Source organism: Eptesicus fuscus, chromosome 13 (assembly GCF_027574615.1).
Source record: "Eptesicus fuscus isolate TK198812 chromosome 13, DD_ASM_mEF_20220401, whole genome shotgun sequence".
NCBI classification, from domain to species: Eukaryota; Metazoa; Chordata; class Mammalia; order Chiroptera; family Vespertilionidae; genus Eptesicus; species Eptesicus fuscus.
In genome coordinates this window covers 24475951-24492394 of record NC_072485.1, presented here as the reverse complement: position 1 = coordinate 24492394, position 16444 = coordinate 24475951, and the positions used below count along the sequence as shown (strand labels likewise).

The following is a 16444-nucleotide window of genomic DNA, read 5'->3' as shown; positions in this document are numbered from 1 at the left end:
TATATATATATATATATATATATATATATATGTGTGTGTGTGTGTGTGTGTGTGTGTGTGTGTGTGTGTGTGCGTGCAGGTGTACAGCATAGTGGTTAGACATTTTTATTGAATATGGAAATGTGTGTGAGAAAACTAATTGATGGTTTGCATTCCACTTATTCTTAAACCAGAAATGTTTTCAAAGCATGGCATAGATGACTGGTTTTCAACTAGCAATTTTGTACCCTGGGGACATTTGGTAATGTCTGGAGATACTTTTTGGTTGTCACAATAGTGAGGGGTCGGGGGAGTCCGGTGGGGATGGACATCGAGTGTGTAGAGGCCAGGAATGGTGCTAAACCTCTGCAGATGCACAGGATATACCCCCACAATGATGAATTACGTGACCCCAAATGCCAGTACTGCCCATGGTAAGAAACGCTGGCACAGATCAACAGCGTTGATCTTTCGTCTCCATCTCCCAGATGTTCCCAGCTCTTTCCCACTGAAGAACAGAGCTGCGGGCTTTATGAGATGTGCATTTAAACCAGCAGGTCCACCAACATTCCAGGGATCCAGACTCGCTCTTGGTTCTTCTTGGTAACCTTGCATAGCAAATGGCTTTCTTCTCACCTCAAATCTAGGGTAATGAAGGAGGCTTGCTCTCTGGTGGCTTAAGGATTCTGTGAGGCCCTTAGCTTCATTCTTTTAGGGGGAAAAAAAACATTTAGGCTAATAAGAAGACACCCAAGAGTAAAGGAGTGCAGTTGGTTACTCCTTCATCTCTATCCTCTCTGTACATCTCTAGTAGAATAGGGTTTGTTTGGCTTTTGTTTGTTACAATTTAAGGATATTGTTTTGGTCTCCTTAGTAAATTAAATTAGGGCATAATGCCAGTACCTAGCATAATGGCAACACAAAAAAAAAATTAAGTGATAAATGTTTGTTGAATGAATGACTTTAATAGTATTGTTTACAGTTTCATATTCAAGTTATAGATCATATATTCCAGTTGCTTATATTTCTCTGCCACCTTCTTCAGAATCACAATGCTTTCTGGATTGGATTCAAAGCATGTTTACTTTTACTTCAGTTTACTTTTCCCCTTGGTTTTACGTTTGTCATCTGGAGCTCTGTTTTTCACACAGTTAGTTAATTCATAAATTTAGTAATTGTTCCTTATGATAGGTGTAGCATTTCCAGAGAAGTGTAAGGGGACCCATCTTTCAGGAATGAAGAAGCAAGACTTGAGTAAAGGCAATATCTAATTTAATTATAATCAGATAATGGCTGGAAGCTATAGGAATCTATTCATTGAAAGATAGAAATATAATTTTAATTGTAGAGGAGGAGCTATGCTCCTGAAAGTAAGATGGGATTTAAACAGTTATATTTTTATTCATCACTCATTTATTCATTCAGGAAGCAATTTTGAGTGTCTACTAGAGATACAAAGAAGAACAAAATACTGTTTCTTCCTCAAAGAGTTCATGATTCGGGAAGGAAAAATGAATAGTAAACAAATCTTCTGGGATAGTTTGATAAATTTTATCCAGGGGATTATAGAACAGGTTCACTTGACTTGGAGGGTGGAGAGGTGAAGAAAAACAGCTTTCCTGGGGAGAAAAGCCACCAATTTAATGTTAAAAATGATTGGAAGTTAGTCTTCGGAAGAAACTGATCCCAGTGTTCCAGACATAAAAACAAAACAGCAAAGTTTTGATGGGTAGGTGGTTGACTAGAACTTAGAGGAAGATGAGACATGGGGTGCTAAAAGGGACAAGGACAGTAGGAACACAAGAAATTGAGAGGCAAAGCTGGATGCCAGCAGGCTTTGTGTGTGTTGGCAGAGTATGGATACAAGTGGGAGCCACTGGAAGAAACAGAGTGCTTGCTCACTACTTAATAGATGAATAAAATAATTCTGTATTTCAGAAAGTTGGAAGTGAAAATTCAAGTGAATTTGGCATATTCTGGAGTTACTAGCCCAAGGATCATGTTTGACCATCTAGGATGCTAGTGTAAGTAGAATGAGGCAAGACTATGGTAGAATTTGGTAGTGTTGGTGGTCAATTACCTGCAAAGGGATGGAGTGTTTTAGCACAAGACTTGAGGCTTACATACCAGATAATGTGATTATTATTTAGTTATCAAACTATAGACCTGGATAGGGGAGAGCAGTTGAAACAGCAATGAAGAGAGGGGCCCCAGTCTTCTGGAAGGAAGAACCAGCAGGATGAAAAGGAGAGGAGAGAGCCTACAACTAACTATAAGCTTAGGTAAATGAGAGTGCGTGGTGGTTCCTGGATGAAATAGACAGATGTGTTTTGAGAGACAGATGGTGAGCTGAGTTTGGTTACATTCTGTTTTAGATGCAAGAGAGCCAAAAAAATGAAACTTTCCATTTGGATCCTGGATATATCTGGGGAAGGCATGTGTAAGAAATTGAATCTGAAGGTACAGATTTGGGAATCATCAAAACATAGATTTATTTTTAAGAAAAAGCAAATGCTTCTTCATGTTCTTCTTTATGTCAGTTTTTGAAAGTTTTTCTGGTGTTAAATGGTTGTTTTTGTAAGACATTTGATTAACAGAGCAGCACTTGTAAATACACTTTCTTTTCTGGAAACATCTGTTTAATATGTGCTACTACCTAATAAGCCAGCGTGTTCTTTAACTCCCTCGTGATGCATTGACACCTTTGGAAGCAGTGTGAAAATTTCCAGCCTCCCAAGCACTCTATGAGCATCTGACATTGTAATACATAGGGGGACATCACTAGCTTAATTATGAGAGTTCTTAACCAGATGCCATGCATGGGCGTTTACTGCTTCTTCTAGAAAAGAGAGTCTCTGGTGGGGAGAGAGAAGCAAGCTTAGGTTCAGTTTGGTGTCACTTATGTCACTGCGACCCCAGCATATTTGAGTATCAGGCACTGGATTAAGTACTAAGGATACAACAAGTTCTTATTGCGGCAAGTCAAGAAAAGAATCACAATGAGTATGGATAAGGCCTAAAAAGAGACCTGTACAAAAACTATAAAAGCGCTAGAGGAAGCAGAGGCTGACCTTGCCCAGGGAAGTAGGGCAGAAAAGCCAGTGGTTTAAAGCATACCCTAAAGGCTAAGTCACGTTGAACACTTGCGTTAGCAGTTAAATGCAATAATGTCAGCTGGCACCAAATGTATATAATGAGCAACCAGTCCGTGCCAGGCACTGAGGATGTAGCAGAGAGGAGGCAGTCACAGTGCCTGTCTTCATACAGCCTATATTGAAGTGGAATTAGGTGGACAACGAACATGTTAAGAAGTAGCCCTAGCTGGTTTGGCTCAGTGGGTAGAGTGTCAGCCTGCGGACTGATGGGTCCCAGGTTCGATTCCGGTCAGGGGCACATACCCAGGCTTCGGGCTCCATCCCCAGTAGGAAGTGTGCGGGAGGCAGCCGAATGATGATTGTCTCTCATCATTGATGTTTCTGTCTCTCTCTCCCTCTCCCTTCCTCTCTGAAATCAATAATAATATATATATATTTTTTAAAAGAAGTAGAATAATGAAGTGGAGTGACTAAGGAAGTTGCTTCAGTAGATGGTCTCTGTGAGGGGGTCCTATTTGATTTAAAACCTAAATGAAAAGAAGAGGACAGGTGGGGGATAAGATTTACAAGTTGAAGCAACACCAAGTACAAAGGCCCCAAACTGGAATGAATCTGGTATGTCTCAGGGGCAAAAAGAAGGCCATTGTGAGTGGCTGGAACCTAGTAAATGGGTAAAAGCAGTAAGTGATAGAGTTGGGGACATAGTTTGAGGGCTGACAGTTATATAGGTGCCTTACAAGACACGGTTAAGAAAAACTCTATATTAAAAAACACACACACTTTATTTTACTCCAGATGTAAGGGGAAGGCTTTAAAGGATTTACACTGGGAATTGGAGCTCTAAGGAAAGATCCCAGGTTGGAGATCTAAAGCTGGGAGCCATCATCATATGGAGTGTTTTTGAGGCCATGAGAGAAAATGTAGATAGAAGAGAGGAAAGGGCTAAGGGCTTTGGGCTGTCCGATATCTTGCTATGACTGGAAAGGTGGAGGAAAGCATACAGGCAATGGTGCCTTGGACTCAGAGAAGATAGGATTTCAAAATAGCTATGGTTTGAGGTATCAGAAGTAGAGAGAAGCCAAGTAAGATGAAGACAGGATGGAACATTGACTTTGGCTAGCACACAGCATTGGCGATGTTGGTAAAATCTGTTTTAATGGAATAGTGGAGGCAAAAGCTCAGCTGAATGGGAGTGGGAAGTTAGGACGTAGAGTTAGCCAGTAGCGCCAACTCTTTGAGGTTTTTGGCTATGAAAGAAAGAAAAGAGGCAATAACACCAACTGATTCGAGTTAAGGAAGGCTTTTCTTTTGTTGTTTGCTTTTTTGAGGTGACTACTATTGAAGGAGTGAAAAATGGTGATCCAGGAGAAAGAAATGAAATTGCATGAGCAAAACCCTTGAGTAGGCTGGAGGGGAATCCAAGCTGAGTAAAGAGGGAGATGAATAAGGGGCGTAGTGGATAGTGAACATGTGGAAAATCCAGTGGATATGGGATCTTGTAACTGTGCTGTTGGAGCAGGAATACTGAAGGAGGCAGGCTGGAAGGGTAGGAGAGGGTGACCACAGAGGGTAATGTTTGAAACTGAGATTCAGGTCTGCTGCTTTTATTAGTGATGTCAAATCTAAGGTACGTCAAGTAATGTCGAGGTCATATTAAGTTTACATCATAAACTTGTTTATCTAACTTAGTTGACAATTATGATTAACAAAATATTCATAAAGCATATAATGGCAGTTGCATTGCATGTAGATTTCTGAAAATCATAGTAATCATACAGGTCCTCTAGTTCAAGACCATCAGCACTTGGTATAAGAGTTCTGAGGGTATTACAAACACATGAATTTGAAAAATGAGGAGGTAACCCAAAGTTAACAAGGAAATACACAGACACACTGATCATAACAAAAATCCAAGACACAAATAACTGTGCTTGCAGGTGAGGATTTGGAGCAATGGGAACTCACATCATTGCTCATGGGAATTCAAAAATGGTACAGACACTTTGGAAGACAGTGTGGAAAATGCTTACAAAATCAAACATGGGACTTGGCAGTCATGCTTCTTAGTATTTACCCAAATGATTTGAAAATGTATGTCCACACAAAAACTGCACGCGGATCATTATAGTTGCTTTATTCATAATTGCAAAAATTTTGAAGCAATCACTGTGTCCTTCATTAGGTGATAAATGAACTGGGGTACATCCAGAGAGTGGAATATTACTCAGTAATAAAAAGAAAGTACTATCACCCCACAAAAAGACATGGAGGAATGGTGAAAGTACACTGGTTAATGAAAGAAGCCAATCTAAAAAGGCTTCATACTGTATGATTTCATCAATATGCTATTTTAGAAAAGGCAGAACTTTGGAGGCAATAAAAAGCTTAGTGGTTGCCCAGCCAGCATGGCTCAGTGGTTGAGCATCTACCTATGTATCAGGAGGTCATGGTTTGATTCCCAGTTGGGGCATATGCCTGGTTGCTGGCTTGATCCACAGTGTGGGATATGCAGGAAGTAGCCGATCAATGATTCTCATCATTGATGTTTCCATCTCCCTCTCCCTCTCTCTTCCTCTCTGAAATCAATACAGATAAATAAATAAATAAATAAATATTCAGTGGTTGCCAGGATTTTGCAGGGGAAGAGAGGAGTATGAATAGGTTGAGCACAGGGGACTTTTAAGGCAGTAGAACTGTACAATAAATACTGTAATGATAGACACATTCATTATTCATTTATCAACCCATAGCATGTACAACACAAAGAGTGAACTGTGATGGAAACTTAGGTACTTTCGTTAATAATAATATACCATTATCAGTTCATCACTTGTAACATATGCACCACACTAATACAAGATATAAATAATTGGGAAAACTGGGAAGTCTATTAATTTTTTTAAAAAAAAAGCAATGTCTTCGTTTCCTTGGAACAGGAAAAGAATTCAAAAATGGAAAAAAAAATCTTTGTCACATAGGTAAGGAGATTAAAGAATAAGGTGTGTTTATTCAAGAAGGAGGAATAAGGTATGTGTCCAAAAGCACAGAGATTGGAAGAGTAGGCATGGCGTGCAGGTTTGTTGGGAGATCATGCTGAAAATGTTAGTGAGTGAACGATCACATTTGCTTTACAAAAGGATACCCGAGCCTGCAGTGGGAAGCCTGGATTACAGCCGGAGCAAAACCAGATCCAAAGAGACAAGCCAGGAGGTTCTTGCCCTGGTCTAGAGGAGAATGAATGGGATCTGAACTAAGGTAGGGAGGGAAGCGAGGTGGACCCTAGATAGGTTTGGATGGTAGAATTGACAGAACTTGGTGGCTGATCAAATATGTGAATAAATAGTCAAGGATGCTGGAATGCCATCATTTAGGGACTTCCGGTGGAGTCTGACTGAGCAAGTCACATCTGCCTGGGAGCATGCCTATCTGACCCACCTGTGCTGACGGATGAGCCTGATCTTTCCAGCACCTATGCTCTTCTGCTTGGTTGTGTGCTTGACACTTTTGGGAAGTGGCACTAACACTTTCAGGTCACTAGGGGGCTAATCGTAGCCATTTCCATGATTGTACACTGAATTGCAGTTCTGAGAGCATAATCACTGCAGGGCACACAGGAAGAAGATTTTGCTATCTTAGGACAAAGTCATTTGCATAAGACCATCCCATGAGACCAGCGTCATGAAAATCACTATTTAGATAGCTTTTGCTCTCAAAATCCTAACTACCACAGAAGCACACTCAGTATTAAATACTTTGAATATTAAACAAGTGTGTGTGTGTGTGTGTGTGTGTGTGTGTGTGTGTTAAACTGATGGATGCAGACTGTACATGAATGAATGATTAGGAAGATGGATGGATAGACATAAATAAATAGACACATTAATAGAAATTAATATTAGAGGATGCTCTGTTTCCATGAACATGTTAACAATTTTGAAATAATAAATTTTTAAAACAAATTTTAAATTATTTTTTTAATCTTAAAGAAAAAATGACTTAGTAACAAGAGCACTTATATTTATTAAAACAGCTAGATTCAAGGCACTGTTTAGGTCACTTACACACACTAATAGACTCAAAGCTCTTGGCTGCATCAATTTACATTCCCACCAACAGTTCACAAGGGTTTCCTCCACATCCTCGCCCACACTTACCTCTTGTCCTTTTGAAGGGAGCCATTTCATCAGGCGGAAGATGATAGCTCATGCGGTTTTGATTTGCATTTCCCTGATGATCAGTGAGCACCTTTTCATTTACATGTTGGCCATGTGTATGTCTTTTTGGGAAACACTGTATTATATACTTGAAAGTTGCTAAGAGAGTACATCTTAAATGTTCTCACCACAACAAAGAAGTGGGAATTACGTGGCATGGTGGTGGTGTTGAGCTAGGGGGGAAATTCCTTTGCAATGGGGAAAAAAACTGCTCTTGGAAGACAGAGGTGGAGGGTCCTGTCCCATTGCACCCTCAGTGCTTACCTGGCAGGTAGTTGGGGTTCTAAAAATGTTTGCTGAATAATGAACGTAATATTGTATTTAATTCTAGTAATATATCTGTGAGAGAGAGAGCGCTATTTTCATATAACAGACAAGGACAATGAGGCATAATTTAAATAACTTGCCCCGAAGATGGTACAGCTCGGAAGCAGGGAGAACTGGAAATGGAACACAAGCTTCTGTGATCCGGGAGCATTGTTTTTCTCTCCCTCCCCACTGCCATGGAGATGGCTCTTTGAAGGTACTGTGTGATGTGATCCTACCTGAGCTTCTATACAGTTCCCTGGTTATGCTTTCAGGTCATGGAGAAGTGTCTTCATTATTAGCGGCCCACTTGTTTGTGCTGATGCAGACAATTCATATCTGCACTCAGGAAGCCCCTGCCAAGAGCCCGAGCCGAAGCAGCCCCAGCCCCCCAGCTTCATGAAATGAACCAGATAATGACTTTCAGGATCCCAGTCGTGCAAGATGCTCCCCAAGCCCAGATGTGCACCCTCCGCAGAGCACACTGTGATTCCTCACCCACAGGCCACCAGGCTGAGTTCAGAGAACCATGAAGATGATTACCATTGATTCAGTGGAACCCGATTACACTGCAAACGAGTGAAATGGAGTAAAAGAATGGCATTTGGAGGCAGAATTGTTAAGTAATAAAAAGTAAATAATTCCAATTGACTCCTTAGGTGCTCGGTCAGACCCACATAAGACTGCTTGCTACAAGAACACACACATTTTAAGAGACCTGCTCCCTGAATGCCTGCCACCAGAGGCCATTAGCATTGTCCTACCAAATTCTCCAGCAAGTCCCCAAGCCCCATTCAGCTACTGATATTATAGAAATTTCGTCTTTATGAAGAAATTCATAAATATAGCAACACCTATACCCTTTTGGAAATGAAAGATTCCTAGTAGTTGAGCTATAAATTCAGACTCTGATCTGTTCATTTAAAAGATCTGTTGCTCAGATGCAATTTCAGTCACTTCTAGGGTGGTCTTTTATTTTTCCCCCTTTCATATGTGTAAAACGGAGGTAGGATCCTCCTGCCTGTCCCATCTTGCTGATGTCTTTAGAAAGCTGGAACCAGACTCCAATTACAGACATTTGTTGCCATAAAGAGACAACAGATTGTGGTTAAGGAAGAAGAAAGAGCCCTAACTATGAATTCTTTTCCTCTGATGGCTAATTTTTTCCCCCACTTACACCTTTCCAAAAAGGTGGCAAGGTGACAGCTACTTAGAGTGTATTTAATTGCAACTTTCAAGAGACTAAAGCTGTAATGCCTCCTAGAATCCTCAGTCACAATTCAAAATGTTTGGAAAAGCAGAAGAGAAAGCATACTGTCAGCAGAGCGGGGGACACTGGAATTTTGAGTAATCTGCCTGGCCTACTGATTACACTCTGTAACAAAGAGGATGTACCAGCCCTTGATTTTAGTCTCTGATTTCCATTCATCTGGGGTCCTTTCATTACGACAGGGTTTCTCTCTGGGTAGCCAGGTACTTATGATCTAAAGAATAGCAAAGAGCATTTTGTTCTATTATAATATGGTGATGTCAGATGCAAGTAATTGGACCCTAATCCCCTACCTACAGCAATCCAAAGACACACTAAAGACCTCACCCGGAGCATCTTCCTAAATTACAGTTAAATGGTGTGTGGGTGTGTGTGTGTGAAAGTTTATTCATAAAGGAACACATGATAAAGTCATGTGAATAATAAAAATGGAATACCAGCCATTAGATAAAAAATTGACCTGGTTAATGTATTTTTACATATGATTACTAAAAATGAGCAGTCAGAATTCTCAGTATATTTTTACCAGCATTTTTTTTTTATTTTAAAATTGATTTTTAGGGAGAGAGGAAGGGAGACAGAGACAGCAAGAGAGAGAGATGGAGAGAGGGGGAGAGAGAGAGAGAGAGAGAGAGAGAGAAACATCAGTGTGAGAGAGAAACATCGATCAGTTGCCTTGATTAGGGCTCAAACCCACAACCTTGGTATGTGCCCTGATTGGGAATCAAATCGGCCACCGTCTGGTGTACATGATGATGCACCAACCAACTGAGCCATACCAGCCAGGGCTAGCCAGCTTTTTAAAATTCAGTAGAATTCGCTCCTGAAATTTGGGAAGAATAAACTAAATCAGAAAATGCATTACTCCTGTAACAGGAGCCCAGCAGCATGCATGGTAGGAATTGCTCCACTGTGTGACAAAGAAACCTAGTTCTTCGGCCCTGCTGTCCTGTCAGGACATCCAGACGCCGGCATCCCTCGTGGTTCTAAGATTGCCCCCAGAAACAACGAGAGCTATTTATTTCCTTCTTCACATTGGCATAGGGATGGGGGCTAGGGAAGGGTTGCCAAAAGTCAGTGGCAAGTAAACTTGATGCCCTATAAATCCATAAATAAGATGTGTAAAACCTGTCACCTTTTATTCTGTAGCATTTTGTGAGAAGTACGGGCCTAAGGATAAGCAGGACCTTGAGAAACCCTCTGGGCAGCCCTCCAGAACAGCACAAATGTATCACTCCCGATAGATTTCAAAACACCCCATCTCGTGAGGAAGAATTCTGTAATCACCTTATAAAAAGAGAAATAAATAATACAGATTTCTTTTCCAGGACTTTGATTTTCCAAAAGTAAAGGGAATTTCCTGAAAACACCGGTCTCCCCAGGACACTGGGGTGGCATTTAAAAGAGCACCAGAACATTAACAAGGCCACTAGGAATGTTTAGAGTGACAGCTTTCCTGCACAGCCCGCTTGCAGAGCTTTATCCCCCTCCCATCATCCCTTCCTTATTCACCAACATGCCCGTTTCCTCTTCTGGGTGCAAGTTCCTGCAGGAGCAGAGACCATGTTTTCACTCATCTCTGCTATGTCACTCCCCCACAGTACCTTCCATTGCAGGTCCCCAGGAAGGGATTGCTGAACCTGCAGTACATATTTCAGATGGAGTAGTGAATTCATCGCATTCTGACATAAACAATACACTACTTGCATAGATGAAGACCTGATACCCCTTCCCCACATTTAGTTGGTTTTCCGAGGAGTATATGTGAACCTGAGCTGGTGCCCAATGAGCCTGTGAGGGTGTCATACCATCTGTCTGGATTTCACAAAGTGCTGTGTCGCAGGATCATGCTGTCCCCCAGGAGCTGAGTGACTTTACACAAAGCTTCCGACCTTGCAGGGTCTTTCATCTGCTGTCTAATGGGATTAATATTCCTGAACCAATTTTCCTAGTTAATTTGTTGGGAGGAATTGAATGAGGTCACAGGTAAGGAAGAGTGGCATGAGTGAGGTGGCCTCAATATTATTACTGTAATGGGTTAGGGACCCAGAACATGAAGGGTCCCTGTTACCCTGTGACTTTCAATAATAAAGCACCGTGGCAGCAGACCCACCAACCTCAAAAGCACCAAGGAAAAGCCGTAAGACTTGAGCTGCTTGAGGATGTAACGTGTGTCCGGGGAGCAGCTGCGAGAGTTCAGGCCATCTCACACTCAGCCGGCCCTGGACCGCACAGATGTGTCCTGGCCCATGACCACCAAAACTGAGAGGACCAGCCGAAACCGGTTTGGCTCAGTGGATAGAGCGTCGGCCTGCGGACTGAAAGGTCCCAGGTTCGATTCCGGTCAAGGGCATGTACCTTGGTTGCGGGCACATCCCCAGTAGGGGGTGTGCAAGAGGCAGCTGATCGATGTTTCTCTCTCATCGATGTTTCTAATTCTCTATCCCTCTCTCTTCCTCTCTGTAAAAAATCAATAAAATATATTTAAAAAAAAAAAAAAAACTGAGAGGACCAGCATCTGGATAGCAGCCAGTTAGCTTTCAGCTGCCGCCGACACCCTGTCCTGATGCCTCCTGTGATCTTTTCGTTTGTATAATTTCTGGCGTTTTCCCGGGAAGGCTGTGAGCCGGTATGTTATGGTACTGGGCCTATTCATTGGAGCCTGGAAACTGATCATTCTTTAAGATCAATAGGTATCCCCATTACCATGAAGTCTGTCCAAGAATTATTTTTCTCGTAAGCTTTCTGCTGAGTTTTTTATTCTAGTAAAATCTAATCAGTTTGGGAACTTCAGAAGCTGGTTCCTCATCCTCCATACGTTTTAGTGAATTATTTTTTCTCGCATTGGTTGAATATCGGAATCCCTGACATACTCCTTTGACAAAGCCAGAAGGAAAAGAAAGATGCTCATTCACAAAGACACATGTTTAAGTCTAGGACGAGATTTGTCATGACCACTGGAGCAAATAACCGAGCCTTCCGTGAGCGTGCACTCCGGTGTTAAATCTCTCCAAATGCTTGGCAGTCTCCGCTGCCTCTCACGCATTCGGAAATGTGATTTGGGAATATTTCTCCCAGAGTACTTTTGCCATAAAGTAAAAATAGTTCCCGCTGCCTGCTAAGTAGAGTTCTTACAAAGAGACATTCATTATTCATTACTCACTTTTCTCTAGTGCTGCCTACCGGGGATCTCAGAAGTTTTCACACATAGCTAATTGTGGGCAAGATCTTCTGAGAGAAAAATTGAGATAAAATAAAGTAGTCAAACTGTCCTGGTAATGTTATGCCCTGGTTCACAAAATGAATGGGGAGAGGCTGTCCTTTACACACAGGGATGTGTGAAGATGGCACATAGTAGGGTGTCATATATAATTGTCATAATAACACTCTGAGGAAAAAATTCAGGAATGTGAAGTATCATCTGTGAAAACTACTGAATCATTCCACCCAGCAGAGAAATTGAGTATATATTGGAAGTTTTTTTTGTTTCAGGTGGCTTTTCAATATTTTCTGCTGGGCAAAAAATTATTTCTAGAGTTTACAGGTGCACGACTGAGTTATACATTTTTTTATTGACTCCTTGGAGCAGCGTGTCTCTCATTTATCTTCCATGATTTAACACAGATAATCTGTTTTGCTTTTGACTGGGCAGAAAGTTCACAGCCTCTGTTTTGACATTAGTTAGGTCTGATGATAAGATGAGATAATGATGAGAATGTTCATACCTAGCCCTCTGCCTCCACTGTTGAAAAAGGGAAAAGCAAAGAATCATTTGAGGTTTTTAATGGAATTTAAACAGTTACTGGGAGCAGAGTGGAAGCTTTAAGCTTTTTTTTAAAAAAAAATTTATTCTTTCAGATAATTATGCATTCTCTTAAGTTATTGGGTTTCTGAATCTATTTGATTTCATGACCAAAGTTAATTTGGCTTTTTCCCTCCTTATCTCTGGGAGAAAGAATTTTAAAAACCACTGTTTATACTTAAAAAGAAAACTGTTGCATTTTTTATTTTGCAACAGATGTTCAAATTTTCAAGAACTTATAACAAAAGAGGTGCTCTTAGAGCACATATGTGTTTTCTTGTTTTACATTCTTTACTAAAATATTAAAATTTCCAGGATTTTCATCTGATGGATGAGTTTTATATTTTATATTTGTGATTTGTTTTATTTTCTGGCTATAGTAGAATTATTTCATCATCAACAATTTTCATGTCTGAGTTTTCATATCTTTAGCAGTTTACTTTTTTATGCATTGCTTTCATTCATCCTATTCTAACTACTGAGAATGGGAAGATGAAAGACACAGTTTCTGCCTTCAAGGCACTCAGAGACAAACAGTTATAATGCAGGCTTATAGGTGGATTGATAGAAATGAACATAAATTCTGAAGGAAGCCAGAAGAAGAACATAGTTTAGACCTGGGCCTGGTTGTGTATGTCTTACATTCTCAGGTAAGGCAAGAACTGGATGAATATAAATACACTTCTAATAAATTTGCTGACTATAGATATATGATAAATAGTTCATAAATATTGCATATTGATTATAATGTTCACCCTGGAATGTATCTTTCTGAATCTATTGAGTCTACTGATGATCTTTATTTAAAACTTACATCTATTCCCTTTTGTCTTGTGATAGTAATTAAGATACTTTAAATATCTAAGATGAACCATTTTTCTCTTTTAGTAGCTGTATCCGGAGACATGTTTCCCCAGGGTTTTTAATTTCATTATGTGTAGAGAACAAATCCTACCTGTTGGGTGATGAATTCACGAGTACACAGGATTTTTAATAGCTCTGTTAATGGGATAATGAATGATGTTTGTTTCTAACCAACAGGACATCTACCTAATTTATCCTAAATTATTAGCAATCTAAGATGCTTGCTATGACTCAAAATTAAAAGTAGGAAAACAAAGCAAGATAAATAATTCCTTCAGCAATGCCGGGCCTTATTCATGATCCCTTTTATGGAAACCAAAGGGAATTTATATTAGTGTATCAGAACATTGTGCTGGATGCTGCCTATATAGTAATTGATGTGGCATTGTCTTCACCCCCAGGAGCTTACAAGCTAGTTCAATGCAAAGGTGTTAAAAAGGACAGACATAATGATTTTGATATGTGATAAGTAATGTGTTAGTATATGAATAAAGTCAAGTGAGGCATAAAAAGGAGTTATCTACCTGGGTGTGGTCTCTGAGGAGGCATTAGAAGGAACAGACATTTGGATTGAGCCTTGGAGGATTTTTTAAGAACTACAAGAATAAAGTGTCTAAAACTCTGCACATGTTGAGTTGAAGTAAGTGATATGATTGTGTGATTAAAACTTTAGGTATAGAGTGGATAGAAACTCAAGGCTGAAAATAGCCCCATGGACAGGCTCTCTCACTACTAAAGAATCTTGTAGGCAAGTACTAAGTGTGTGGACTGTATCCAAAGTACGTTCCTTAAAATGTCAAATCTTAAGGACATTAATACGCATCACTCAAAAAAGGGTTCTGTTGTCAAATAAGTTTGGGAAATACTGGTTTATTTGTTTGGACTTTCTTTGAGCCTTTACTCTGAATACGTGCATTGTGAAGCTAAATGAAAGTTTGTTTTTCAAAATTCTAGGGTCCTGGACCATCTCTTTTAAGCCAGGCACCTTGCAAGATGGGTGTTCTCCATGACACATTTTATGAAATCTCTTCAAAACATTGGGGAGGACTTAAAGACCTACCAGCAGGGAATTGTATCATCTGAATTTCATTTTAAAAGATTCTTTGCTCTTCTGAAGAATGAACTGAGATGAGGCAAGACCAGAGGCAAAGAGAGCAGGTTAAAGACAGGTGCAACAGCTTAGGCAAGAGATAATGAGAGCTTGACCCCAAGAATCCAGAACAAAGAACCAAGAATTACAACTGACATTTCAGAGATAGAATTTGTCAGGGCTGTCATTAGAGGTATACAGGTTGTGCCCTGCTCAGGGACACCCGGCCGAGTAGGTCACAGGGAACTGAATCTGGTCCCCGCTCTGTGAGTAAATTGCACATCCAGAGGCATGGCTGCATTCATCCTCAGGAAGGCCACCTAGTTCTAATCCGCAGCCAGCAGTGTCTTTGGTTAATGACTGATGAGATGTGGAAGGAAAGCAAGAGAAGCTTTCATCATGACTCTTATTTCATATTTAAATGATCATATGGCTAAAGAGGCCTTAATTTTTTTTCCAAAAAAATTCTTCTAAAATAATAATATCTGAAGGAATAATGAATGTGCAGTTCTACTGTTCTGAGCAGTCCCTTTCAAAAGCTATGGATGCCTGGCTGGTGTGGCTCAGTGGTTGAGCATCAACCTATGAACCAGTAGGTCACAATTCGATTCCCGGTCAGGGCATGGGCCCAGGATGCAGGCTCAATCCCCAGTGGATGGCATGCAGGAGAGAGCCAATCAAAGATTCTCTCTCACCATTGATGTTTCTGTCTCTCCCTCTCCCTTCATCTCTGAAATCAGTAAAAATATATTATATATATTTCAAAAGCTATAGTTTTTGAAATAGGTATTGAGTGGATAGAAACTCAAGGCTTAAAATAGCCCCATGGACAGGCTCTCTCACTACTAAACTCAAGTTGCATTAAAATATACATCCTACCATCACATAGAAATTTTACAAAGACCTTGAACCAAGGGTTACAAACTCAAATGTGTACACAGCCCAATCAGGCATCATATAAGAGTGAAGTGTATAGCAGGTGAGTGTTCATACATTAAATTTACAGGAAGGTACTTCACTTACAAAAAGAAATATGCTCTCTTTCATTTGCATTTGAATATGTGGTCTTCTCTATCTATCCTATATAATAAAAGCCTAATATGCTAAGTATCTGGTCGTCCGGTCAGCCATTCAACCAATCAAAGGGTAATATGCTAATGATATGCTAAGGCCGCTTAACCACTCGCTATGACATGCACTGACCACAGGAGGCAGACAATTGACCAATTGCTATGATGTGCACTGTCCACCAGGGGGTAGACACTCCAACCAGTAGGTTAGCTTGCTGCTGGGGTCCAGCCGATCAGAACTGAGCCAGATAGGCCCTGGAGCCCATCCACGGTCCCTCCCCAACTGGCCACCCTCCTGTGTCCCTCTCTGGCCTGGATCATGCACCGGTGGGGTCCCTCGGCCTGGCCTGCACCCTCTCGCAATCCGGGCTGAGGGACCCCCGCCCCGCCCCGAGTGCACGAATTTCATGCACCGGGCCTCTAGTTTTTCATAACCAGTTTAGATAGGAATATGGATCATGAGAAATAGTTTCCAGTTCCAAGAAAATTTTCCTGACAGTATTGGTGATGAATGACAACTCATAAGGCTGCAGTATTAGGAACACAATAGAGAGTGGTGGCCCAGGTATTCTGATTTTTCAGGAGAGGCTGGTGATTTGAATTTTGTATGTGAAATTTTTGTAGTTTGAAATGTTGGCAGAAATTTCACAATACACTGTATAGGCCAAAACAAAATAAAAGCATATCTCTGGGCCACCAGTTGATGATTTCTACCTACCTCAGTCCATATGGGCCTAATTTTTTTAAGTTGATG

General features: G+C 40.7%; 1 protein-coding gene across 3 annotated transcripts in view; it reads left to right on the top strand.

Annotated features, from left to right (window-relative positions):
- FAT3 (FAT atypical cadherin 3) overlaps window positions 1-16444 on the top strand; it is a 528869-nt gene that overhangs the window by 368491 nt on the left and 143934 nt on the right. The window lies entirely within an intron of this gene.